This window comes from Ovis canadensis, chromosome 2 (genome assembly GCF_042477335.2).
Source record: "Ovis canadensis isolate MfBH-ARS-UI-01 breed Bighorn chromosome 2, ARS-UI_OviCan_v2, whole genome shotgun sequence".
Classification (NCBI taxonomy): domain Eukaryota; kingdom Metazoa; phylum Chordata; class Mammalia; order Artiodactyla; family Bovidae; genus Ovis; species Ovis canadensis.
Genome location: NC_091246.1, coordinates 51,734,832 through 51,760,104, shown reverse-complemented (window position 1 = coordinate 51,760,104; position 25,273 = coordinate 51,734,832). Strand labels below are relative to the sequence as shown.

At 40.7% G+C, this 25,273-nt stretch overlaps 1 protein-coding gene and 1 non-coding gene across 7 annotated transcripts in view; one reads left to right on the top strand and one right to left on the bottom strand.

Moving 5' to 3' along the window:
• The window catches only part of ZBTB5 (zinc finger and BTB domain containing 5), a 31,632-nt gene extending 15,876 nt beyond the window's left edge, over positions 1-15,756 (bottom strand). For 3 of the 6 annotated variants that reach the window (XR_011254321.1, XR_011254323.1, XM_069576146.1), the window contains exon 1: positions 15,531-15,756. The gene's annotated coding sequence lies outside the window, so the exon portion shown is untranslated. Of the gene's footprint in view, positions 1-14,166; positions 15,500-15,530 lie in introns of those variants that run through there. The other 3 variants (XR_011254322.1, XM_069576147.1, XM_069576149.1) reach the window with 3 other exon arrangements.
• Positions 1,248-1,354, top strand: LOC138434800 (U6 spliceosomal RNA). Its single transcript, XR_011254881.1, has one exon. It is a non-coding gene; the product is annotated as a U6 spliceosomal RNA (small nuclear RNA).
• Positions 15,757-25,273: the final 9,517 nt, after the last annotated feature.

Sequence of the window (25,273 nt, the reverse complement as noted above, 5' to 3'; positions counted from 1 at the left end):
TTGAAGAATTTTCCAGAGTTTATTGTGATCCACACAGTCAAAGGCTTTGGCATAGTCAATAGAGCAGAAATAGATGTTTTTCTGGAACTCTCTTGCTTTTTCGGTGATCCAGCGAATGTTGGCAATTTGATCTCTGTTTCCTCTGCCTCGTCTAAATCCAGCTTGAACATCTGGAATTTCACGGTTCACGTACTGTTGAAGCCTGGCTTGGAGGATTTTGAGCATTACTTTACTAGCATGTGAAATGAGTGCAATCATGCAGTAGTTTGAGCATTCTTTGGCAATGGAATGAAAACTGACCTTTTCCAGTCTTGTGGCCACTGCTGGGTTTTCCAAACTTGCTGGCATATTGAGTGCAGCACTTTCACAGCATCATCTTTTAGGATCCAAAACAGCTCAACTAGAATTCCATCACCTCCACTAGCTTTGTTCATAATGATGCTTCCTAAGGCCCACTTCACATTCCAGGATGTCTGGCTCTAGGTGAGTGATCACACCATCATGATTATTTGTGTCATGAAGATCTTTTTGTACAGTTATTCTGTGTATTCTTGCCACCTCTTCTTAGTATCTTCTGCTTCTGTCAGGTCCATACCATTTCTGTCCTTTACTAAGCCCATCTTTGCATGAAATGTTCCCTTGATATCTTTAATTTTCTTGAAGAGATCTCTAGTCTTTCCCATTCTATTGTTTACCTCTATTTCTTTGAATTGATAGCTGAGGAAGGCTTTCTATCGCTCCTTGCCATTCTTTGGAACTCTGCATTCCAATGGATATATCTTTCCTTTTCTCCTTTGCTTTTTGCTTCTCTTCTTTTCACAGCTATTTGTAAGTCCTCCTCAGACAGCCATTGTAGTTTTTGCATTTCTTTTTCTTGGGGATGCTCTTTGATTTGTTACACAGCAATAAATAACTGAAACAATGTGAAACTTTGCATCTCCCAACAAATCAATATTCAAATACAATCCCCAAGGGACACTTTTATTTTTTATTAATATTTGGGGGGGGAGGGTGTCTATTAATGTCTTTGGGGAAAATCACTTTTAAACCCTCGTTAGTCCACATGGAACAGATGAATGCCCCCAAACCTCTGAGTTCCAGAAGGTCCAGGGATGCCTGGCTACTTTGGTAACCACTTCTCTTGATTACAGTGATTGTTTCAGAGATGGCTATGGGACCCAAGCCATACCAGAATTAGAATCTGCCCTGGGGACTTCTGCTGGCACCATTAAAAAAAAGATATTCTTGTGCTTGCTTTGGCAGCACACATACTAAAATTGGAACCATACAGAGAAGATTAGCATGTGCCCTGTGCAAGGATGACACACAAATTCATTAAGCGTTTCATATTTTTCACTGACTGGGATCCTTTTTTTGGGGGGGCTATGCCGCATGGCATTATGGATCTTAGTTCTCAAACAAGGGATCAAACCCATACTCAAACCCATCTCTTGCAAACTCAGAGATCCAGTCTGAAAGCTATAAAAGAGCTCATGCTAAGAAGATAAGTGTTCTATGAAAAGCTCAGGAGTGGGTTAACCACTGGATCTCCAGGGAAATCCCTCACTGAGATCCTTATCAATGCCAATGTTAGAGAAGAGAAAAAGGAAGGCCTGACTATCTCAAAAACAAACAAACAAACAAACAAACAAACAAGTGAGAAAGAGAGAGGAAAAGAAAGAGATATTCTCTTCACTCAGATTGCAAGCTGTGAGAGAGATGTAAGTCTAACACTGATGGTGTTGATTTTTGCCTATTTGAGAATGAAGCCAACACAGAAGGAAGCAACTCCAAAGACAATGTACTGATGATATCAAGACCCTGGGATCCAGCCATGACTGTAGTTGGCATGATCCTAGGACTTCCTATTTCATGAGCCAACAAACTCCCCTTTTACCTTAACCAGGTTCATGTTGGATTTCTGTCACACAGTAAAGCTCAAATCATAATCTTAATAAAAAATATAAACAACATGGCTCTATTGAAATATTTTTGGATCTAAAAAGAGTGTTTTAAAACTTCAGTCAGTTTGGGAGGTATGAAATGTGATGGAAGGGAGTCATGAATCAAGAGCATGCTTATTCAAAACTCACAAGCATCTCTAGCAAACTCAGAGATCCAGTCTGAAAGCTATAGAAGAGCTCATGCTAAGAAGATAAGTGTTCTATGAAAAGCTGCCTGTTTGAAGCCTTCAAACCAAGGAAAAAAGCTTCATGTCTTTTAAAAAGATTTCAAAATGTGACTGCATCTATATGGCAGAAGATAGCACAAATAATTTACCAATTTCTAAGACTAAAGGAGGGAGGAGAAGGGGACAACAGAGGATGAGATGGTTGGATGGCATCATCGACTCAATGGACATGAGTTTGAGTAAACCCCAGGAGTTGGTGATGGACAGGGAAACCTGGCGTGCTGCAGTCCATGGGGTCGCAAAGAGTCGGACATGACTGAGCAACTGAACTGAACTGTGTTTGACCCGAAGCAAGTGTACACTACAATATTTATCTGTAGGAACAGATTGTTAGTAACCTCCAAACTAAATATAATTAAGAAAGTACACTTATACCACTGCTTATTACAGTAACATGATCAAGAGCTAACTGTTTTCTCAATAGATTCACTTTCCTGATAGTGCTTAACTTCAGTTCAGTTGCTCAGTCGTGTCTGACTCTTTGCGACCCCATGAATCGCAGCACGCCAGGCCTCCCTGTCCATCACCAACTCCCGGACTTCACTCAGACTCACGTCCATCGAGTCAGTGATGCCATCCAGCCATCTCATCCTCTGTTATCCCCTTCTCCTCCTGCCCCCAATCCCTCCCAGCATCAGAGTCTTTTCCAATGAGTCAACTCTTTGCATGAGGTGGCCGAAGTACTAGAGTTTCAGCTTTAGCATCATTCCTTCCAAAGAAATCCCAGGGCTGATCTCCTAACTCCTTATTGCCAAATTGAGACTTAAATTGAAGAAAGTAGGGAAAACCACTAGACCATTCAGATATGACCTAAATCAAATCCCTTATGATTATAAAATGGAAGTGAGAAATAGATTTAAGGGACTAGATCTGATAGATAGAGTGCTTTACTTAGACTAATAAAAAAAGTTCATTTGTGTTCTAGGAGAACAAGCCAGTTAATAGCACATTTTAAACTATTTGATTTATATACTGACCTACCCACACGCTTTTCAACAATATACTTAGTTCGTAAAGAAAAGTACACCCATACTCAAACATCATCTACCACATAGCAAGCAATCTGCTGCCCATCTGCCAGGGAGGACCTGCAAGGCTATACCACTAAGAAGCATCTTAACATTCTAAGAACGCTTATGTTCAATATCCCTAATCTAGATAAAACCCTAGCAGAAATATAAACAGAACTTTCCCTCTACTTGTAGAGATGACAAAAGTGAAAATAAATATGTAAGAGTACAAAACAGACAAGGTCCCAGTCAAGCAGGCTAGGATTTTGATGGGGTTCCAAGTCCTGGAATCCTAAAATCTCATCCATATTCTGATCTGACCAACTAAGTGAGACTAGCTAGGCATGCAGGTGCCCAGGGTTAGCTTCAGATACCACATCCATCAGCCTAATTTCTTTCTTTCAGTTTGGCTGTGCTGGGTCTTTGTTGCTGGGCATGGGTTTCCTCTAGTTGCAGCAAGCAAATTTCTCATTGTGGTGTCTTCTCTTGTTGGAGAGCATGAGCTCTAGGTATGCAGGCTTCAGGCACGCAGCCCAGCATGTGGGCTCAGCAGTCATGTTGCAAGGGCTCAGTTGTGCCACAGCATGTGGGATCTCCCTGGATCAGGGATCAAACCCACGTCCCCTGCATTAGCAGGCTGATTCTTAACCACTGGATATGACTAATTTCATCATCTCTGGTTCTGCTGTGTCAGGGCTGGTTCAGAAATTGGACTTGTGTGCTAAGACTTTTCAGTCTTGTCTGACTCTTTGTGACCCTATGGATTGTAGCCTGCCAGGCTCCTCTGTCCATGGGATACTCTAGGCAAGAATATTGGAATGGGTTGCCATGTCCTCCACCAGGGTATCTTTCCAACCCAGGGATCTTTCCAACACGAACCCGTGTCTCTTATGTCTCCTGCATTGGCAGGTGGATTCTTTACCACTAGCACCACTTGGGAAGCCGAAATTGGACAGATTAAGTCTATTAAAAAGAAGTCCATCAATGACTGAACATGAGCATGACTGGGGATGTCAAGCTAATGCCAGAAGCCCTTACCATCTCACCCTACTCTTCAGTGCTCCCACTTCACCACCTTGTTTTCCAGTGAAAAATCCTTAGGAATTAGCTGACGTAGAACTTTATAATTCAGTCTGAATAAGTTATTAGCACCCTACTTATACTCCAGTGCAAAGTCAAAATGCTTCTACTAAAACCGCCTGCTGAGGCCAGGGACTATATTTCCTCTCTCTCTCTCTGAAAGTGCCTGATATAAACTCAATGAAGTATTTGTAAAGTAATTTTAGATATTTTACTGGCCCCTCATGCAGCATGTAGGATCTTACTTTCCCAACTAGGGATCAAACCTGTGCCCCCTGCATTGGACGTAAGGCATTTTAACCACTGGAATTTTGTATATAAATGAAATGTAACACCATATTACCCAACAAGTCATTTTCCTGAGAATCACAACTATGCCTACAATCAGCCAGAAGTCAGAAAGAAGAAATCTCAGAAATCCAAAACAAAGATCAAAGACTATACATATATGAAAGATTTCCTCATAGGAAAGTCCCTGAAGCCCTCACAACAGTCTTTTGTTTCAAACAAACAAAATTCAAGTTTTTCTAGTTTTCTAACTAACTGAAGACAGGCACAAAAAATTCTAGAATGAGGACCAGAGGCGGCTGCATGCTGACAGCTGCAAAAAGGGACAGCTGACCCACTAAGGGGGAAAAAGGGCCCAACAGCATGTACTGGAGGGGCTATTAAACCTAAAGATCTTAAAAGCCAAGGAAGGTGCTTGTGAATTTGATTTACAAATTCATTCATCTAACATTTTAAAGCTCCTACTTTGTTTAAGATTAAGCACTGTGGAACAGAGAATTTCTATGGCATAGTCTTTACTGTCATAGGGGCTCAGTGGCAACAAGACATACACAGATAACCATAGCTCAAAGAGAAAAGCATTAAGTGCCGCCTAAGAGATGATGGTACTCAGGAGCTCAGAGAGGCAAAGGGTATTTTCAGCTTCATGGTGGTACTGACAACAGAGCTAGGAATTATTGGTTTGGATTTGGATAAATTGTAGATGTAAAGTACATTCTAGACGAGGTAAAGGCAGGGAAAGGTTTGAGGTGGGGGAAGCAATGCATTCATTCTGGCTGCAAACTAGGTAAGGCTAGAAAGATAGGTACTGGAGAGTGAATGCTCATAACTGATATTAATGATTACTGTGAGTCATCAGAAAAGCAAACCATTAGAGGCATACAATTTTGAACTAAAGACTATCATTTTTTTCAGATAACTTTTGTAAAAAGCACTTAAAAAAAAAATGTATTGTTCACAGTATGTTAGGGCTCTGGGTTGCAGCATAAAGGTGAGTTGCTGAGAGGTTACTGGTTTGCTCACAGAACTGATGGGAAGGCTGGCCATCTAAGCTTGAGCTAGGCAGCAGGAACCATCTGGCCAGAACGCAGTCTCTGTGCTGGACAAGCCACTAGCGCAAGGAAGCTGACTCTACAGGGTATCTGATCTCCCTTTCCCTTCATTATCACTAATTTTTATTCTTGAACAGGTTTTTTCAGAATACACGAGATGAAATGCGAAGTGCACTTGAAGCAACTGTACTGCATACTGAAACACATTGTCTCAGGAAAACTACTTGCGTAATAAGCTGAACTGTTTTCATCAAATACCATTTCTACTTGGAAGAACAAACAACAGACAAACTATGGTTATTCAGACTTGAGTATCTGCCAGACATCTTCTTGAAGATGAAATGAGCCTGTCATTTCAATGAAAACAATCTACAGTATTTGCTGCCTATGATAAAATTTGAGCTTTCAGGTGAAAACAAACCTTTTGGAAAATTTGTGTTTGCCACCATAGGCTTCAAAGCATCCCAGAACTCAAAGTCTTCTGACAAGACCATTGGTAATGTTAATGTCACGTGATTTTTAAAACACTGTATAATAAGTGGGTCGACAATTGAAAGATCTGCAAACTCGGTGAAACAATATTTTCCAAACATCCAATGCTGTAATCATATTACAAAATAACATATGAGTAAAAAAATTCAAAGTGCAAGATATAAACTAATATATTTTAATGCAACAATATGATATGGCTTCACATCCTACAGCAACTAACCACTTAAGAAAATTACATCTGTCAAGTTTGTTATAGTAGCAGAAGAGAATACCCAATTTCATCTGAAAAAGCTACTAAAATACTCTTCCTTCCAACTACACATTTGTGAGATGCTGGATTTTTCTTTCAGGCTTTAATCAAGAGTATAATACAAGGGACTTCCTTGATAGTCCAGTGGTGAAGACTCTGCACTCCCAAGGCAGGGGGCACAGGTTTGATCCCTGACTGGGGAACTAAGATCCTGAATGCCGCACAGTGCAGCCAAAAATAAAGATAAAAAAGAATATATCACAACAAATAGAACATTAGAAGCAAGTATGAGAATCCACCTGTCTTCTATTAGACATTAAAGAGATTTGCAAAAATGTAAAATACTGCCATTCCAAGCATTCTTGGTGCCTAGAACTTGGTTTCAAATATAATTCTCTAAAAAAAGAAACCAGGGCTCCTTGAAGAAGTGGATAGTTCTAGGACTGGGGCAGGAAATATAAGCCTGCATATATAAGCCTTATATAATATATAAGCCTGCAGCATCTCACAGTACTAAAGTGTAAGGAAGTGCTTCAAACAAACATGATAATGGAAGTAGGGGAAAGCTCTTACCCAACAGGAGTAAGAGCTCTCAAAGACCAAAGTTGGAACAATTGAACAAAAAGACAAATAGTACTGGATTATAACCCAAAATATAAATATCCATAGGTCAATATTGATATAAATGATTAAACAAATGAGAGAGAAGAGACAGATCTGCTGTGCAGACAAATTCCAAATAATTTATGTAGCTACTCTGCCCTTAAAGCGGCTAGAACATAACTTTCCACTCCTTAGTGTGAGCTGGTCATAGTGACTTCCTCCCAGGGTAAGGGATGGAAAGGGAGGGGAGGAGAGCGAAGGGATGTAACAGTGGAGAAATCTGACCAACACTGTCTTGGCCAGGTGACCAAAGGCAACATCAACGGTGATAAATCATGTTGATAGTCTGAATCTTGGTATGTACCATATGTTCCTGTCATGAGGATGGTCTTCTCCGAAGACACCCATAACCTCCATCTAATTGTGGGAAAAATCAGACAAATCCCAACTGAGGGATATCCCACAAAGTATCTGACTGGTACTCCTCAAAATTATGAGTCACTGAAAACAAAGAAAGCATGAGAAACTGTCACAGCCAGAAGCTTAAGGTGACAAAATGACTAAATGTAATGTCATCATATTTAGCAATGAGATCTTGCAACAGAAAATTGACAGGAGGTAAACAACTAAGAAAGCTCGAATGAAGAATGGACTTTAATAATAAAGTATTGATAATGGTTCATTAATTATAACCAGTGTACCATACTAATGTCAGATGTTAATAATAGGGAAGCAGGGTGGGGGTTTATATTTATGGGAACTCTGTACTATCTTCACATTCTCTACATCAAAAACTGTTCTAAAACATAAAATTTATTTTTTTTAATGCCACTCTTTTCACTAGATATTTGTTTTGGAAAACAGTTTTCATAAAGATACGTTATTTATGTTAACATGTAACAGGTTAATTATTTTTAATGAATACTTAAAATTTTCCCTCAATATTAATTTCTAATATGCTAAATATCATGGCTATAACTCACAAACTCTTTGGAGTCATCAACAATTTTTAAATGTGTAGAGGAATTCTAAGGAATTCAAAAAGTTTGAAATAGCACTGAAATAGGTTAAGTTTCACATATATGGAAAATGCATGTATGTGGAATCTCACTTTAAAAAATAGGATAAATGGAACTTTTGTGTAAAGGTAGCCTTCAATTTATACATATATTGTGCTACTCAAATTTACAAATTACTTAGCATTTTCTCAGCAATATTACCTTCCAAGATCACTCATGAAGTATGCCTTTTAACCTGTTACGATGGTAGCAAACAGTCAAAGCACCTATGCAATTTAAGTAACACTGCACTATACTTACCACTATACTTCAATTAATTGGATGAAAGGGTGGAGTGCCTACTAAGAGCCAGGCCCTGTAGGTACCTTACATGTATTCTCTCTTATGGATGGATGGTCAAGCAGTGACTGTCATCCCCATGTCTAGGGCCAACATCACCTGGCTAGTACAGTAAGTGAAGGAGAAGAGGTATGAACCTAGGTCCAACCACAAAACTTCAGCCACCAGGAAGACACAGGCCCAGTGGCTGATAAGAATATATTCAGAGGAGACACAATTATTATTACTAGTTAATTACTAGTGTAAATATTATTACACAATTATTAATACTAGTGTGACACACTAGGAAGTAATGCTCAAAATTTTCCAAGCCAGGCTTCAACAGTACATGAACCGTTAACTTCCAGATGTTCAAGCTGGATTTAGAAAAGGCAGAGGAAACAGAGATCAAATTGCCAACATTCGCTGGATCACCGAAAAAGCAAGAGAGTTCCAGAAAAACATCTATTTCTGCTTCATTGACTATGCCAAAGCCTTTGACTGTGTGGATCACCACAAACTGTGGAAAATTCTTCAAGAGATGGGAATACCAGACCACCTGACCTGCCTCTTGAGAAATCTGTATGCAGGTCAGGAAGCAACAGTTAGAACTGGACATGGAACAACAGACTGGTTCCGAATCAGGAAAGGAGTATGTCAAGGCTGGATATTTTTACCCGGCTTATTTAACTTATATGCAGAGTACACCATGAGAAACGCTGGACTGGAAAAGTGCAAGCTGGAATCAAGATTGCCAGGAGAAATATCAATAACTTCAGATACAGAGATGACACCACCCTTAGAGCAGAAGGCAAAGAAGAACTAAAGAGCTTCTTGATGAAAGTGGAAGAGGCAAGGGAAAAAGTTGGCTTAAAGCTCAATGTTCAGAAAACTAAGATCACAGCATCTGGTCCCATCACTTCATGGCAAATAGATGGGGAAACAGTGTCAGACTTTATTGTTTTGGGCTCCAAAATCACTGCAGATGGTTGTCGGGAGCCAGCGTGAGGAATCCCACCCGTGACAAGGTCATGCGGAAGGAAGCCTGACAAAACGCAACAACGTGTTCAGCTTCAGGGATTCCCCCTGCAAATTCCTGAGCATCCACCCCCCAAGACCAGAATCTGCCTGCTTTACTATGTTATGCTTTCCACCTACTCTTCTGTCATTAACAGGGGACTGTCCTCCCACCACCTTTTTCTGGAAAAAATTAGAGCTTTTAGATAATAAATCTCCTGAGCATAATACGAGTGTTTCAATACAAAAACCTCTCTGATGGCTTTCTAGCCTGCCTGCAGGACTCTACAGCTGCGAATGTGATTGTTTGAGGCCTCCTGACCGCAGGAGGCACAGGAAGCCTAAAACATCCTGGGAATAGGACCAATTAAAGGTTTCATTTGTTGAGCCAATACTTGCTGCCAAATTTTCATACCTTTTATTTTTAGGTATAGTTGGTATATAGAAAAACAGGTAGTAGACCTGGTATTAGCAACACTGGATCTTTGAGTTAAGTACTTTCTTTGTTATAACCCATTACACCTTTGTTCTATGGGAATGTAACTTTTTTGTACTTTGAGGGTGATGCAGAGTAAAGAAAAAATACTTCTAGGGAAGAGGAGTTTTCTGGACAATTATCCAGGAAGAGAGCCATAAAAATGTTAACAAGCCTCTTGGCCAGAAGATAATGTAAACCACCTGAGACCTTTTGTATAAGGGAGGGTATGCAAAAAGAAAGCCTCGTCTCAATGAGGGTCAGGACTGCTGCCCCTGCATAACTCTATTTCTCTAGGTACAACTTGGGGTACATAAACTGATTTTGAAAATAGTTTTTGGAGTCTTGCACCAATGCTGGGCTTCCCCATGTCGTTCTTTTCTTTTTCCGGCTGAATTCCAATCTGGAGCAGGGAGGCTCATCATGTCTACTTATTTGTCCCGGCTTCTAAGATCCGTAAGAGAGAGAGCCCAAGGCGGGGCACTCTCTGATATTCAAACGGACGCCGGTGGCCTAACGTAGATGGCGCAAGTTCCTTGTCTGGAACTTTATTGGTCTTCCACATAACCCAAGTTATTCAGCCCTCTTTCTCTACTTAATTTTCCTACTATACTATTGTTTCTTAATCTAATCTTATATTAATACACAAATAAGTTTTTTTCACGCCAACGCCGTCCCCGCTTCGAATTCCCTGGATCCACCAGGGCTGGATCCCGGCAGATGGTGACTGCAGCCATGAAATAAGATGCTTACTCCTTGGAAGGGAAGTTATGACCAACCTAGACAGCATATTAAAAAGAAGAGACATTACTTTGCCAAAAAATGTCCGTCTAGTCAAGGCTATGGTTTGTCCAGTAGTCATGTATGAATGTGAGAGTTGGACTGTAAAGAAAGCTAAGCACTGAAGAATTGATGCTTTTGAATTGTAGTGTTGGAAAAGACTCTTGAGAGTCCCTTGGACTGCAAGGAGATCCAAACAGTCCATCCTAAAGGAAATCAGTCCTGAATACTCACTGGAAGGACTGATGTTGAAGCTGAAACTCCAATACTTTGGCCACCTGATGCGGAGAACTGACTTATTTGAAAAAACTCTGATGCTGGGAAAGATTGAAGGTGGGAGAAGCGGACAACAGAGGATGAGATGGTTGGATGGCATCACTGACTCGATGGACAGGAGTTTGAGTACACTCATCCAGGTTGGTGATGGACAGGGAGGCCTGGCATGCTGCAGTCCATGGGGTGGCAAAGAGTTGGACGTGACCGAGCAACTGAACTGAACTGACGGTGAGCAAAGGTTAGGAATAAGGATTAGGAGATTGGAGGGATGAAGCTGAAAAGCAAGGTCAGAGACAAGAATTGGAAGTTGAGTGAAAAGAAAGGTGTGTAAAATAACAGCTAAGGGGTGAAAATTAGAGTAAGGGTTCTGAAAGAGCTGGGAGCATGGGCTGCTGTTCTCTTCCTCAAATCCTCCTTTACTGCCAATACTACACGCTGCCAGCACCAAAGACCACACTGCCAAGCCTTCGCCATTGCCAACAGACCCTAATTTGGAAGGTCAGCAGGATGCAAGATAAGCTTTTTCTTCTGCTTCCACTGCTCCTTGCCTCTTGCTCCTCCCAACCATGCCCTCCAAGAAGCTGGTGCCAAACAAGAATCAGAGAGCACAGCTTTGGGGAGAAAAGGGGCTGAGTGATAGAATGCATTCCTCATGGCAGGATCACCTGCTAAAAGGGGAAGATCTTGATCTGCCTAAACCTGTCAGGGAGATGGTCAGCCAAGATGGTGGCCCACCAGTAGGATGCTGTCTGAAAGACCAGCATGCCCAACGTCAGTCAGTTACAGGACAGAATCCAGTTACAGGACAGAATCTGATAGTACTGCACTTCAACTTCAAAATAATTTACAACAAACTTCGCTGCTTTATCCTGTTCAGAACTTTACACCTGCACTGTATTGTCCCAGAATTGTTCCTTTCTCAGGTGCTACATTTTCCCAAAACTTACAATGACTAGCTAGCCAACTGATCATCCAGATAAAAGAACATCTGTAGCCACTTAACACTCAGACGATGGTAAAAACTTCACACAGGTATGCAAAAATCTATAGAAACCATTCATAAATGGCTTCTTTTAGCTGCTTGTATACTTGAGACTATATTTTAACATTTTTAAGAAGTCTAAATATATTTTCTGTTATTTAGAAAATGTTGCCTGACACCCATTTGAGTTGCCCTTGCCACACACAACCTTTTCAGCAATTTTTAAAAACAGCCTTTATTGCCTTTTACCCCTGACAGATCAAGATACATATTTCTTAAGAAAAAAACTAAACTTTTATCAAGAAGAAAGCCATTTTGAAGCACTGGAGACACTATTATTGATGGTACCTTTTCAGGAAGAAAATGAAAAATGGATTTAATTCATTTCTTATACCAAGTTTACTTTCAAAGCAGTATATCCCTTCACTTCTGAATTATTTATCAAATCAAGAGTATTCAGCAAGCAACTGATACTTCACCTGCTGAGCTGCTTTTAACATTCTATTCAAAATAAAATACAATGTATGTTACTAAATGTGCTTAGATTTTTGTATTATCTGTGATTCTTCTCAAAACTGAACCCCCAAACGGTGGGTTTTCTTCTCCCTGTACTCCTTTCGCAGATCCTCTCTGCAGTAGAGACGAAAACGGAAGGACTACAAAATTGAAGGTCTTGCATTTTTAAAGAATGACAGCTGAGTGGATTTTAAATGATAACTAATCAAGATGTATTGAAAAATCAATTACACCCAGTTAACAACATCTTGTACAGAAGAAAGGGGGAGTGTTTCACCCTGATTATTTTAAACTTTTAAGAATCAGGAAATAAAGCATTGGTAAACTGTTATCAAGTACACAAAGTAACAAAGCACCAAGCATAGTCTCCAAAAAGCAGACCCAGCACTCAATCATCCTTTAAAACTATGTCAAAGAAACAAATCAGTTTGCTAATTTCCATCTATATAAGGAAAAATATTACTTCCAATGGGATTCTTTTCAGTAACAAACTTTCTTCTAAGTGCAAAGGCAGATTTGGAAAATTAATTGATTACAATTAACATGGAATTAATTGGAAACAAGTCTTTTAATAATACCATGTTTCATTAAATCTAGGATGCCAGTGCTTATAAAGTGCAATCCCATTGCACGTAACATTAGGGGGGGAAAGCGCTGCCAATTAAACTATGGCATAATGCTCACTTAGGGCATCCCACCCCTACCCCCTGGGTCGTCAATATTAAAATGTGAACAGAATTCGGTTTAGAATCAAGGAAATACTGGAACCTTAAACATATCATTCAGATATGTCAGAATATCACAAGGAAAATTATCTACAGATAAAATAATCTTAGATACTAAAACCATAATCTATCTATATTACACTAAAATGTCAGTACTCTAACACAATTCCTAATCTGTTTGAGCTGTCAGAAAGGTAACTCAAAGCTTTTAATAGATGTATAATTAGTCAAATGCAAGGCACCTCCTAAAATTGGAATCTGGAGATTAAAAGCCACTATTCAGTGATGGAAACGATGAAAACAACTGTAAGAGCAATAGTTCACTCAGAAACAGCTGGTCTTTTAGCCTCAGTTCACTTTATATTTAGACAAAAGGTGCCTTGTAGAGTTACATTCCATCCCACCTGCTACACTCATAAAATCTGGCTCTACTGGACAGCATCCATATTTGAGAAATGTTAAATACGGTTAAAAAAAAGGAACTCATGTTCTTAAAACTGACAGACAGGAAAATTATTTGTTTACAACAGACTTATATTTAAAAAAAACAAAACCTTTAGACTAACATGGAATCAATAACTTGGGCTTTTCTTTCCCCAAAGAGAATTTGAGGCAGATTCAAGATTCTGTACAGCAGTAGAGCAAATTTTGTCATTTCTCACTGTACATAAGATATTTTTAAGTCTTGCCCGTACTAAACAACTCCAATTCAACATAATTCACACTAAGTACTTTAAATACTAAACATTTACATGCATTCTGTACCCAAGTATTTTTTTAATGACTTCAACTTCTCGTGATAGTCTTGAGACAAAGCCTCTTTTGAGAGCACTGACCCCCTAAGTTTAGCAAAACACCCCTCTCTAAAATGCTTTTCTTCCAAATCTGATCACTTTCAGAATTTTGCTAGATACTTCAAATAGCCAGGATACAGCCTGCCAGTATCCCTTGCTAACCATGTTTTAGGAAAATTTTAGGAAAGAAAAGAGAAAGCAAGAAAACATGTTGATTTCAGGACTTTAAAAGTCCTGGTTCGTTTTATTTAGCAAAACACAAGAGCCCAGAACAAGCCCTCAACCAGTTAAGTCTTACCTGGCAGGTCACCAAGCCAACAGTGGTGGCAAAGCCAGTCTTCCCAAATTTCCTGGGATTTCCAGACCAGACTAAAGCAGTAGGAGGAGGCCTTCCCTTGATTTAGGGGCTTTTTTCTAAAATCCTCTCTCTCCTCTCTCCACCTGGTCTTTCTCTCTCTGCTAATCTTTTAGCTTACCACACTCACCACGGAAACCACAAAAACAGAATGTAGTTTCTTCAGAAAACAATGAGACACCTTCTTTAAATTAATTTAAATCACAACAGCCAGTACAAGGATAACAAATCATCAGTGATGCCTAAGGCACAGCATTCTCTTCAGCCTCTAAAGAAAGATCCCAATGTACGTAATATCGTCAACCTACTACAACTGAAAGGTATATGAACATATTTTGGAAATATTTTTGCTTTAATTCTTGAAGGTGAAGGGTTTCTTACTTTCATTCATTAAAATTAACCAGAACCCAGGCATACTATTTAGTATTCAAGACTTTGCTGCGCCTTTTTTTCCTCCAAATTATTTAGAATGTGGGTCCTATTCAGAAATTAGCTTCCACAGTACCTTCCACGATGCTAGAAGGCAGACTGACTTAACGACAAAGGACTTTCTTTAGAAGGAAAAAACCTAACCCTCGACACCCCCTTTAATTTACTGCCTAATGTTAATATCTAAGTAGTATAAATCTTTACGTCCTCCAAACGAGGGGAGGAGGGGGCAAGGCTGTTCTTCCCACTGCATTCCCCACAGCTCCTAGCACGAAGCCTGGAAGCAGAGGCCGACCAATAAATGCCTATAAACACTTTAGTCCTCTGATAAGTTGGGGCATTCCAAAACACTAACTCCATCCGTGCAGGGTCAGCCTCCGGTTCCCGATTCCAGACCGCCTTGGCCTTGCTCTGATGAAATGAAATCTCGTCGCTCAAACAGACCCAGGATGGGGGCAAGGGAGCCACCCGACCCCATCCCGCAGATCTTCTATTCACCTCGCCAGGCTGTTGGTCGCAAGCCGTTCCCACCCGAGCCCCGTAACCAACGTCGCCCGCCGGCAGATGCAAGTGGGCAAGAACCCCCGCCCCACCCTGCGGACAGACAGCCTGGCGTCGGGACACGGGGGACGCCTGCGCAGAACACGCCACCCACTAGCCTGGCCCCTCCGTTCCGAGGGTTAACAATACTCCCTCAGAAAGACAGACAGGGTAGGCGGGGGTGGGGTGTGGAGGGAAACCAGTACGCGTCTGCGCCGTCTGGACGCCAGGACAAGACCCCGCCCGCACCGCCCACCCAGCACCCCTAGAGCTCAACCGTCTCCACGTGAGCGCGCCCGCGCGCGCCACCAGAGCTCGCGTTGACAGGGTCGCCTCACCTGAGCCGGGCTCCGCCCCCCTTCTCGAAGGAGGAGGCGGTGACCCTTCTCCGATCCCACCCGACAGTGTCGGAGGAGGTGGAAACGTCCAGGCTGGCGGCTCCGTGATGGGATTCCTCCCTTTTCCGCCCACCCCGCCTCTAGTCCCTCAGCTCCTTCAGCCAGTTCGCCACCGCACTCTGAGAATACCGCGGCGGCTGCCCACAGCAAACGGAAGTGACGCAACACGACTCACTTACTCCGCAGCTTTCCTCCTCCTCTCCCAGCCCGAGCTGCAACCAATCAGAAGGCGAGAGGGCGGGGCAGCGGCAGAAGTGCAGCCAGTCGATGCTCGGAATCCGGAGGAATTTACTCTGTTCCCGGAACGCTAACCAATCCAGGGTCCCAGGAGCCTCGCTGTGTTTACTACCGACCGAATCCGTGAGCCCTGCGACCAATAACCGTTTGCCTTACAACACGTAAAACTGTTATCAAACGCCTTTTAAGGCGGTATTTATCACCAAGCAACTCTAGGTTTGGACTACAGAAAAGCGACTGTGTGCTGAAGCCAATCGAGAACCGTTGTGGTGGAGGCCAGCAGGTTTTCCGCCGAATCCCACCAATCACAACCACTACTGCCTGGTATCTGAGCCAGGTGTGACCAGAGCCCGCAAGGTAGTTGGTCCCACCGCTGCCTGGACCCGAAGGATTCCTCCATCCTCACGGGGCCCGGCTCCCTCTTTAGTGATCCCGGGCTCCCTCGACTACGAATTCCCTTTGCGGGGCTCACACAGTCACCCGGTCCGAGGTTGAGATCCCACCTCGTAGATTTTGGAATAAAATAAAGTTCCAAGAAGATGTTTAGGTTGAACTAAGCCAAAATCCAGGCTAAAGACGTTGAACTGAAAATGGGATGGATCCATCTGACCGCAGTTGAGTCCGACACTGTCCCACAGGCAATCCCGGTGGCGACGTCGCGAAGCGCTGGCGCCTAGGTAGTCTGGCACTTAGCGCCGCATTCCGTGTGTTGTGTGTGTCGCTCAGTCGTGTCGGACTCTGCGACCCCATGGACTGTAGCCCGCCAGGCTCCTCTGTCTATGAGATTCTCCAAGCAAGAATGCTGGAGTGGGTTGCCATTTCCTTCTCCAGGGGGCCTTCCCGACCCAGGGATCGAACCCGGGTCTCCCGCATTGCAGATTCTTTACTGTGCAGGTCAAATAATCCTGCAGTCTCCAGAACCAAGCCAACGTGAAACGGTTGCGGACTCTGGTGGGATTTTGTCAGAAAAGAGCTAGCTCTGGGTGGCTTGATGGAGAGCCTGGGCCCAGACAGACACCGGCCTGGGCGCTTCCGACGGCGCGGGGCCCTGGGGCAGAAAGAAGCTTTACCTCTTCAGGAGCGGTACATGGCTCCCGAGACAAAGGCAGGCTGGGGAAGGCCGTTCTTTTTAGGGGGTGGGGTGGGAGGCATGGGTGTATTATTAAGAGGGAACATCCCACTTAAGCACTCAACATCCAGTTATCATTACATCTGATCCGTCCCTTCAGACCGTATGCGTTGTTAATGTTGCTTTTGGTTTTCTTTCTTTTTTTTTCCTTTGAGGCCTCAAATGAAGTCTGATGGTAAATTGTATTCGTTAAGATTCTCTGACATTTTATAGCCCTTGCATGTATTTTACTGCCAGATTGGGCAGCTTCAGGGGAAAAAAAGGGAGGGGGGGGATGCTGACAATAAGCCAGTCGTTTACATGTGTGACCCTTAGAGACATACTATGAGCTAGATGTTGTTTCAAACTTACAGACTGGCAAAAAATTTAAAAGATTTGTATGTTCAGTTCTCAGAGGAGTGTGAGAAAAAAGTCCCATCCTATATTGCAGTTGGGAATATCATTGCTACTTCCTGAAGATAACTTGGTATCTTCAAATTTTAAATTATATGTTCATTCCCTTCTAGCTGGCAATTCCTTTCTAGAAATTCTCCTTAAATAAACAATGTGGAAAAGTATGTACGAGATTGTTGAGCACAGCTTTATTAGTGGCAGACAAAAGAAAATGTGAATGTGCATCTACAGAAGATTACAATACATGGATATACAGTGTATATGTATTCTGACTCCTTTATCACTAATGATCTCATAAACATACAAAACAAAACCAGTAAAAACCTGTGTGTGGATGTACACATAAAAGCTGGTAAATATATGGCTGAGTATGAAAGGATACCATCAAACTGTTCATAAAAATTACCTCAAGGTAATGAAAAGGAATGAAAGGAAGTTGGGAAGGTGATAAGGAAATATTTTAAGAAGGCCTTATTAATTTTTTGCCTTTACATACATCTATATCAATTTAATTTTTTAGTGAACTTTATTATTTTAATAGTACTTATGAAAACCAGGAATTTTAGATTGAGTTTTCAACTCATTGACAAAATTATTCCTGAATTAAGCTATAAATTTCCCAAGAAAAAATATAATTAAGATACTTTTGGAAGCTAGACATTGACTCTAAATTCATAGAGACGCTAATACTACAAGAATAGCCAAGAAAAATCTGGGGGAAATTAACAAGGCAGCCATTGTTGTTGTTTAGCCATTTAGTCTGTCCAACTCATGGAAACCCCATGGACTGCAGCACACCAGGCTTCCTTCACTGTCTCCGGGAGTTTCCTCAAACTCATATCCATTGAGTCGATGATGCCATCCAACCACTGTCTCCCCCTTCTTCTCTGTCTCCCCTGCTGTCCCCCCTTCTCCTGCCCTCAATCTTTCCCAGCATCAGGGTCTTTTCCAATGAGTCAGCTCTTTGAATCAGGTGGCCAAAGGATTGGAGCTTCAGCATCAGTCCTTCCAATAAATAGTAAGGGTTGGTTTCCTTTAGGACTGACCGGTTTGATCTCTTTGCTATCCAAGGGACTTTTAGAAGTCTTCTCCAGCACCACAGTTCGAAAACATTAATTCTTTGGCACTCGGCCTTTATGGTCTAACTTTCACATCTGTACATAACTACTGGAAAAACCATAGTTTTGACTATCCGGACCGTGGTCAGCAAAGTGATGTCTCTGCTTTTTAATAAGCTATCTAGGTTTGTCGTAGCTTTTCTTCCAAGGAGCAAGTATCTTTTAATTTTGTGGCTGCAGTCACTCTTCACAGTGATTTTTGAGCCCAAAAAATAAGGTATGCCACTGTTTCCAGTTTTTCCCCATCTGTTTGCCATGAAGTGATGGGACTGGATGTCATGATCTTAGTTCTTTGAATGCTGAGCTTTAAGCCAGCTTTCTCACTCTCCCCCTTTCACCATCATCAAGAGGTTTTTCAGTTCCTCTTTGCTTTCTGCCATTAGAGTGGTGTATCATCAGCATATCTGAGGTTGTTGGTATTTCTCCCAGCAATGTTGATTCCATCTTGTGATTCATCCAGTCAAGCATTTCATGTGTTATAGTTTACATATAAGTTAAATAAACAGGATGACAATATACAGCCTTGACATACTCCTTTCCCAATTTTGAACCAGTTGGTTGTTCCATGTCTGGTTCTAACAGTTGCTTTTTGACCTGCATACAGGTTTCTCAGGGGACAGGTAAGGTGGTCTGGTATTCCCACAGTTACAAGTGTATTTCATAATTCTTTATTATGTATTTTTTTTAAAAAGATGGGAGATGGAGATTCTGGGAAGATGGGAGAGTAGAAAGCACCAAGAATCTGTCTTTCCACCCAGATAATAACTATACTGGCAGAATCTGTTTGTTGTAACTATTTTGGAACTCTGAAGTCTATTGAAGGTCTGTGACTTTGAGGAGAAGGCTTGGATAACAAATTGCAGTTGATTTTGGCCAAGTCAGCTCTTTGTTCAGTAGGAGCTACTGATCCCCTGCCTCTCAGTAGTATGGCAGGCACCTGTGCACAGGTTCCTGCAGAAACCTGCACCAGCTTATAGAGCCAGGATGGGCAAAAAGGACCCCGTCCTCCAAATATTAGGATTCACTGATTGCTGCTTTTGATCTTAGAGGTACAGATGAAGAGGTAGACGTCTATTATCCACCTATCCACTATTGTTTCAAACTCCCCTAGTCATCACCACCTGAAGTGACTTCTGGGGATTTTCAAGCAAAAACAGAATTGAAGTGAGAAATAGAGAATTCTATAATAATAGTTGGAGGTTTCAATATTGCATTCTCAATAATGGTTAGAACAACAAGACAGAAGAAAAGTAAGGAAATAGAGGACTTAACACAATTAACCAACTAGACCTAAGAGACATATACAAAACACTCTATCAAATAAAAACCGTATACATATACTTTTTAAGTGCACCTGGTACATTTTCCAGGATAGACCACACCTTAGGCCACAAATTAAGTCTAAACAGATTTTAAAAGATATTATACAAGTTAAAAAGCAGTAACAGAAGTGAAAGTGGAAAATTCATGAAGTTGTATAAATTAAACAATAGGCCCTTAAAACACCAACAGATCAAATTACAAGTTACAGAGGCAATCAGAGAATACTTAGAGATTATTGAAAATGAAAACACAGAAGACCAGAATTTATGGGACACAGCAAAGCATGCTACGAGGGAAATTTACAGCTATAAATGTTTACATTAAAAAATAAGAAAGATCTCAAATCAACAAAACTACCCTTACAATTTAAATACTAGGGAAAAACTAAATTAGACTCAAAGCTGCAGAAGGAAAAAAAATAGTAAAAGTCAGAGCAGATATAGGTAAAATAGAGAATAGAGAAACAATAAAGTTAATGAACTGAAAGTTGGCTTTTTGAAAAGATAAACAAAATTGACCATCCATCAGATAGATGGACTAATAAAAAAAACAGAAGATGCAAATTACTAAAATCAGAAATGAAAATGAGAACTACCAGTTATGTAGAAATAAAAATAATTATGAGACTATTCTGAACAAGTATGTCAACACACAAAAATTAGTTACATTTCTATATACCAACAGTGAACAATCTCAAAAGGAAATTATGAAAATTCCACTTACAGTGGCATCTGAAAGAATAAAATACTTTGGGATTAACCAAAAGTGAAAGATTTGTACAAAGAAAATTATAACTGAAAGAAATTGAAGAATTCATGGAAACACATTCCATGTTCATGGATTGGAAGACTTAATTTAATTTTATTAGGATGTCAATGGTATCCAAAGCAATCTATAGATTCAATGCAATCACTATGAAGAATTTCAATGGTGTTTTGCCAAAATAGAAAACCCATCCTAAAATTTATATGAAATCTTTCCCAAACAGACAAAACTATCTTGAAAAAGAACAAAGCTATAGGACTCACATTGCCTGATTTCAAAATTTACTAAAAAGCCACAGTAATCAAAACTGTGGTACTGACATAAACATATAGACCAGTGAGATGAAACAGGGAGCCCAGAAAGAAACCTTTGCATATACCTGGTCCTTTGCATATACAATGAGTTTTGAAAAGGGTGCCAAGACCATTCAATGGGAAAAGAACGGTCTGTTCAACAATTGGTGCTGGGAAAACTGGATATCCTCAAGCAAAATAATGAAACTGGACCCTTATATAACATTTCATACAAAAATTAACTCAAAATGGATCAAATACTTGAATATGAGATCTAAAACTATAAAATTCTTAGAAGAAAACATAGGACAAAAGCTTTGTAACAATCGGCAATAATTTCTTGGCTATGACAGCAAAGGCAGAGATAGCAAAAGAAAAAATAGACAAATTGGACTTGAAAATTTTAAAGATAAAATCAACTGAGTGAAAAGTCAACCCATAGGATGGGGAAAAATGTCTACAAATCATATATCTGATAAAAGATTAATATCTAAAATATATAGAGAGCTAAAACTCAACTCAATCAAAAACCAAAAGACAACTCTATAGTGGGCAAAGAAAAGTCCTCCAGGGATGATATACAAACTGCCAATGAACACAAGAAAAGATGATCAAAACCTCTGATCATTAGGAAAATGCAAAGCAAAACTTTGAGATACCACTTCACACCCATTAGGATGGCTATTGTCAATAAAGTTAAACATAACAAGTGTTGCAAGAATATGGAGAAATTGGAATGCTTGTGCACTTTTGGTAGTAATATAATATGGTACAGCTGCTTTGGAAAAAACAGTACAGCGGTTCCTCAAAAAATTGAAAATGGAATTACCATATGATCCAGCAAGTCCACATCTGGATATGTACTAAAATGATTGAAGTGGTGTCTCAAAGAGAGATTTGTATACCGAACAATAGCACCGTTGTTCATAATGGCTAAAACATGATTAACCCAAGTGTCTATCAGTGGATGAATGGCTAAGTAAAACGTGGTTATATTCACATTGAAATATCATTCAGTCTTTTTTTTTCAGCCTTTAAAAGGAAGGTAATGCTGATATATGTTACAACCTGGATGAACCTCGAAAACATTATGCTAAGTGAAAAAAGCCAGTCACAAGAAGACAAATATATATAATTCCACCTATATGAGGTGCTTGCTGCTGCTGCTGCTGCTAAGTTACTTCAGTCGTGTCCGACTCTGTGCGACCCCATAGATGGCAGCCCACCAGGCTCTCTCGTCCCTGGGATTCTCCAGGCAAGAACACTGGAGTGGGTTGCCATTTCCTTCTCCAATGCATGAAAGTGAAAAGTGAAAGTGAAGTCGCTCAGTCATGTCCGACCCTCGGCAACCCCATGGACTACAGCCTTCCAGGCTCCTCCGTCCATGGGATTTTCCAGGGAAAAGTACTGGAGTGGGGTGCCATTGTCTTTCTTCTCTGATATGAAGTGCTTAGAGTAGTCAAATTCATCTGAGACAGAAAATAGAATGGTGATTGCTGAGGCTTGGGTGAGGTGGGAATGGAGTTATTATTCAATAGGTACAGAGTGTCAGTTTTACAAAATGAAAAGGACTATGGAGATGGATGGTGGGGATGGTTGCACATTATGAATGTATTTAATGCTATTGAACCTGTACACTTAAAAACAGTTTAAATAATAAATTTTTATATAATGTGTATTTTCAGTTCAGTTCAGTTCAGTCACTCAGTCGTGTCCAACTCTTTGCGACCCCATGAATCGCAGCACGCCAGGCCTACCTGTCCATCACTGACTCCCGAAGTTCACTCAGACTCACAACCATCAAGTTAGTGATGCCATCCAGCCATCTCATCCTCTGTTGTCCCCTTCTCCTCCTGCCCCCAATCCCTCCCAGCATCAGAGTCTTTTCTAATGAGTCAACTCTTCGTATGAGGTGGCCAAAGTACTAGAGTTTCAGCTTTAGCATCATTCCTTCCAAAGAAATCCCAGGGCTGATCTCCTTCAGAATGGACTGATTGGATCTCCTTGCAGTCCAAGGGACTCTCAATAGTCTTCTCCAACACCACAGTTCAAAAGCATCAATTCTTTGGCGCTCAGCTTTCTTCATAGTCCAACTCTCACATCCATACATGACTACTGGAAAAACCATAACCTTGACTAGACGGATCTTAGTCGGCAAAGTAATGTCTCTGCTTTTAAATATGCTATCTAGGTTGGTCATAACTTTTCTTCCAAAGCGTCTTTTAATTTCATGGCTGCAGTCACCATCTGCAGTGATTTTGGAGCCCCCCAAAAATAAAGTCTGACACTATTTCCACTGTTTCCCCATCTATTTCCCATGAAATGATGGGACCAGATGCCATGATCTTCGTTTTCTGAATGTTGAGCTTTAAGCCAACTTTTTCACTCTCCTCTTTCACTTTCATCAAGAGGCGTTTTAGTTCCTCTTCACTTTCTGCCATAAGGGTGGTGTCATCTGCATATCTGAGGTTATTGATATTTCTCCCAGCAATCTTGATTCCAGCTTGTGTTTCTTCCAGCCCAGCATTTCTCATGATGCACTCTGCATATAAGTTAAATAAGCAGGGTGACAATATACAGCCTTGACGTACTCCTTTTCCTATTTGGAACCAGTCTGTTGTTCCATGTCCAGTTCTGACTGTTGCTTCCTGACCTGCATATAGGTTTTTCAAGAGGCTGCTCAGGTGGTCTGGTATTCCCATCTCTTAAAGAATTTTCCACAGTTTATTGTGATCCACACAGTCAAAGGCTTTGGCATAGTCGATAAAGCAGAAATAGATGTTTTTCTGGAACTCTCTTGCTTTTTCCATGATCCAGCGGATGTTGGCAATTTGATCTCTGGTTCCTCTGCCTTTTCTAAATCCAGCTTGAATGTCTGGAAGTTCACGGTTCACGTATTGCTGAAGCCTGGCTTGGAGAATTTTGAGCTTTACTTTACTAGCATGTGAGATGAGTGCAATTGTGCAGTAGTTGGAGCATTCTTTGGCATTGCCTTTCTTTGGAAGTGGAATGAAAACTGACCTTTTCCAGGCCTGTGGCCACTGCTGAGTTTTCCAAATTTGCTGGCATATTAAGTGTAGCACTTTCACAGCATCATCTTTCAGGGTTTGAAATAACTGGAATTCCATCACCTCCACTAGCTTTGTTCGTAGTGATGCTTTCTAAGGCCCACTTGACCTCACATTCCAGGATGTCTGGCTCTAGGTGAGTGATCACACCATCGTGATTATCTTGGTCCTGAAGATCTTTCTTGTATAGTTCTTCTGTGTACTCTTGCCACCTTTTCTTAATATCTTCTGCTTCTGTTAGGTCCATACCATTTCTGTCCTTTATAGAGCCCATCTTTGCATGAAATGTTCCCTTGGTATCTCTAATTTTCTTGAAGGGCTCTCTAGTCTTTCTTATTCTGTTATTTGCCTCTATTTCTTTGCATTGATTGCTGAGGAAGGCTTTCTTATCTCTTCTTGCCATTCTTTGGAACTCTGCATTCAGATGCTTATATCTTTCCTTTTCTCCTTTGCTTTCCACTTCTCTTCTTTTCACAGCTATTTGTAAGGCCTCCCCAGACAGCCATTTTGCTTTTTTGCATTTCTTTTCCATGGAGATGGTCTTGATCCCTATCTCCTGTACAATGTCACGAACCTCCGTCCATAGTTCATCAGGGACTCTATCTATCAGATCTAGTCCCTTAAATCTGTTTCTCACTTCCACTGTATAATCATAAGGGATTTGATTTAGGTATACCTGAATGATCTAGTGGTTTTCCCTACTTTCTTCAATTTAAGTCTGAGTTTGGCAATAAGGAGTTCATGATCTGAGCCACAGTCAGCTCCTGGTCTTGTTTTTGTTGACTGTATAGAGCTTCTCCATCTTTGGCTGCAAAGAATAGAATCAATCTGATTTCAGTGTTGACCATCTGGTGATGTCCACGTGTAGAGTCTTCTCTTGTGTTGTTGGAAGAGGATGTTTGCTATGACCAGTGCATTTTCTTGGCAAAACTCTATTAGTCTTTGCCCTGCTTCATTCCGTATTACAAGGCCAAATTTGCCTGTGTATTTTACCATGATTAAAAAAAAACTCTTTGGTACTGGTTGACAGACCAATCAGTGGTTCAAAACAGAGGGTCCAGAATAGACCAAATATAAAAGAATTTAAAGTATGAAGAAATTGTTATTTTAAATCAATGGGGAAATATAATTTTGGTGTTTTTTTTGTAAGAGATTGTGAAACTAGGAAGACTTTTGGGAAAAATATTATGTTGAATACCTTCCTAACTTCTTACCACAAATAAGTAAGTCAAATAACATATTTTAAAAACTAAGCTATAAACGAAGAAAACATAGGACAGGCTATCCATTAGAAACCTATTTAAGTATAAAGACACAAATAGGTTAAGAGTGAAAAATGTAGACACTTGCTTCTTGG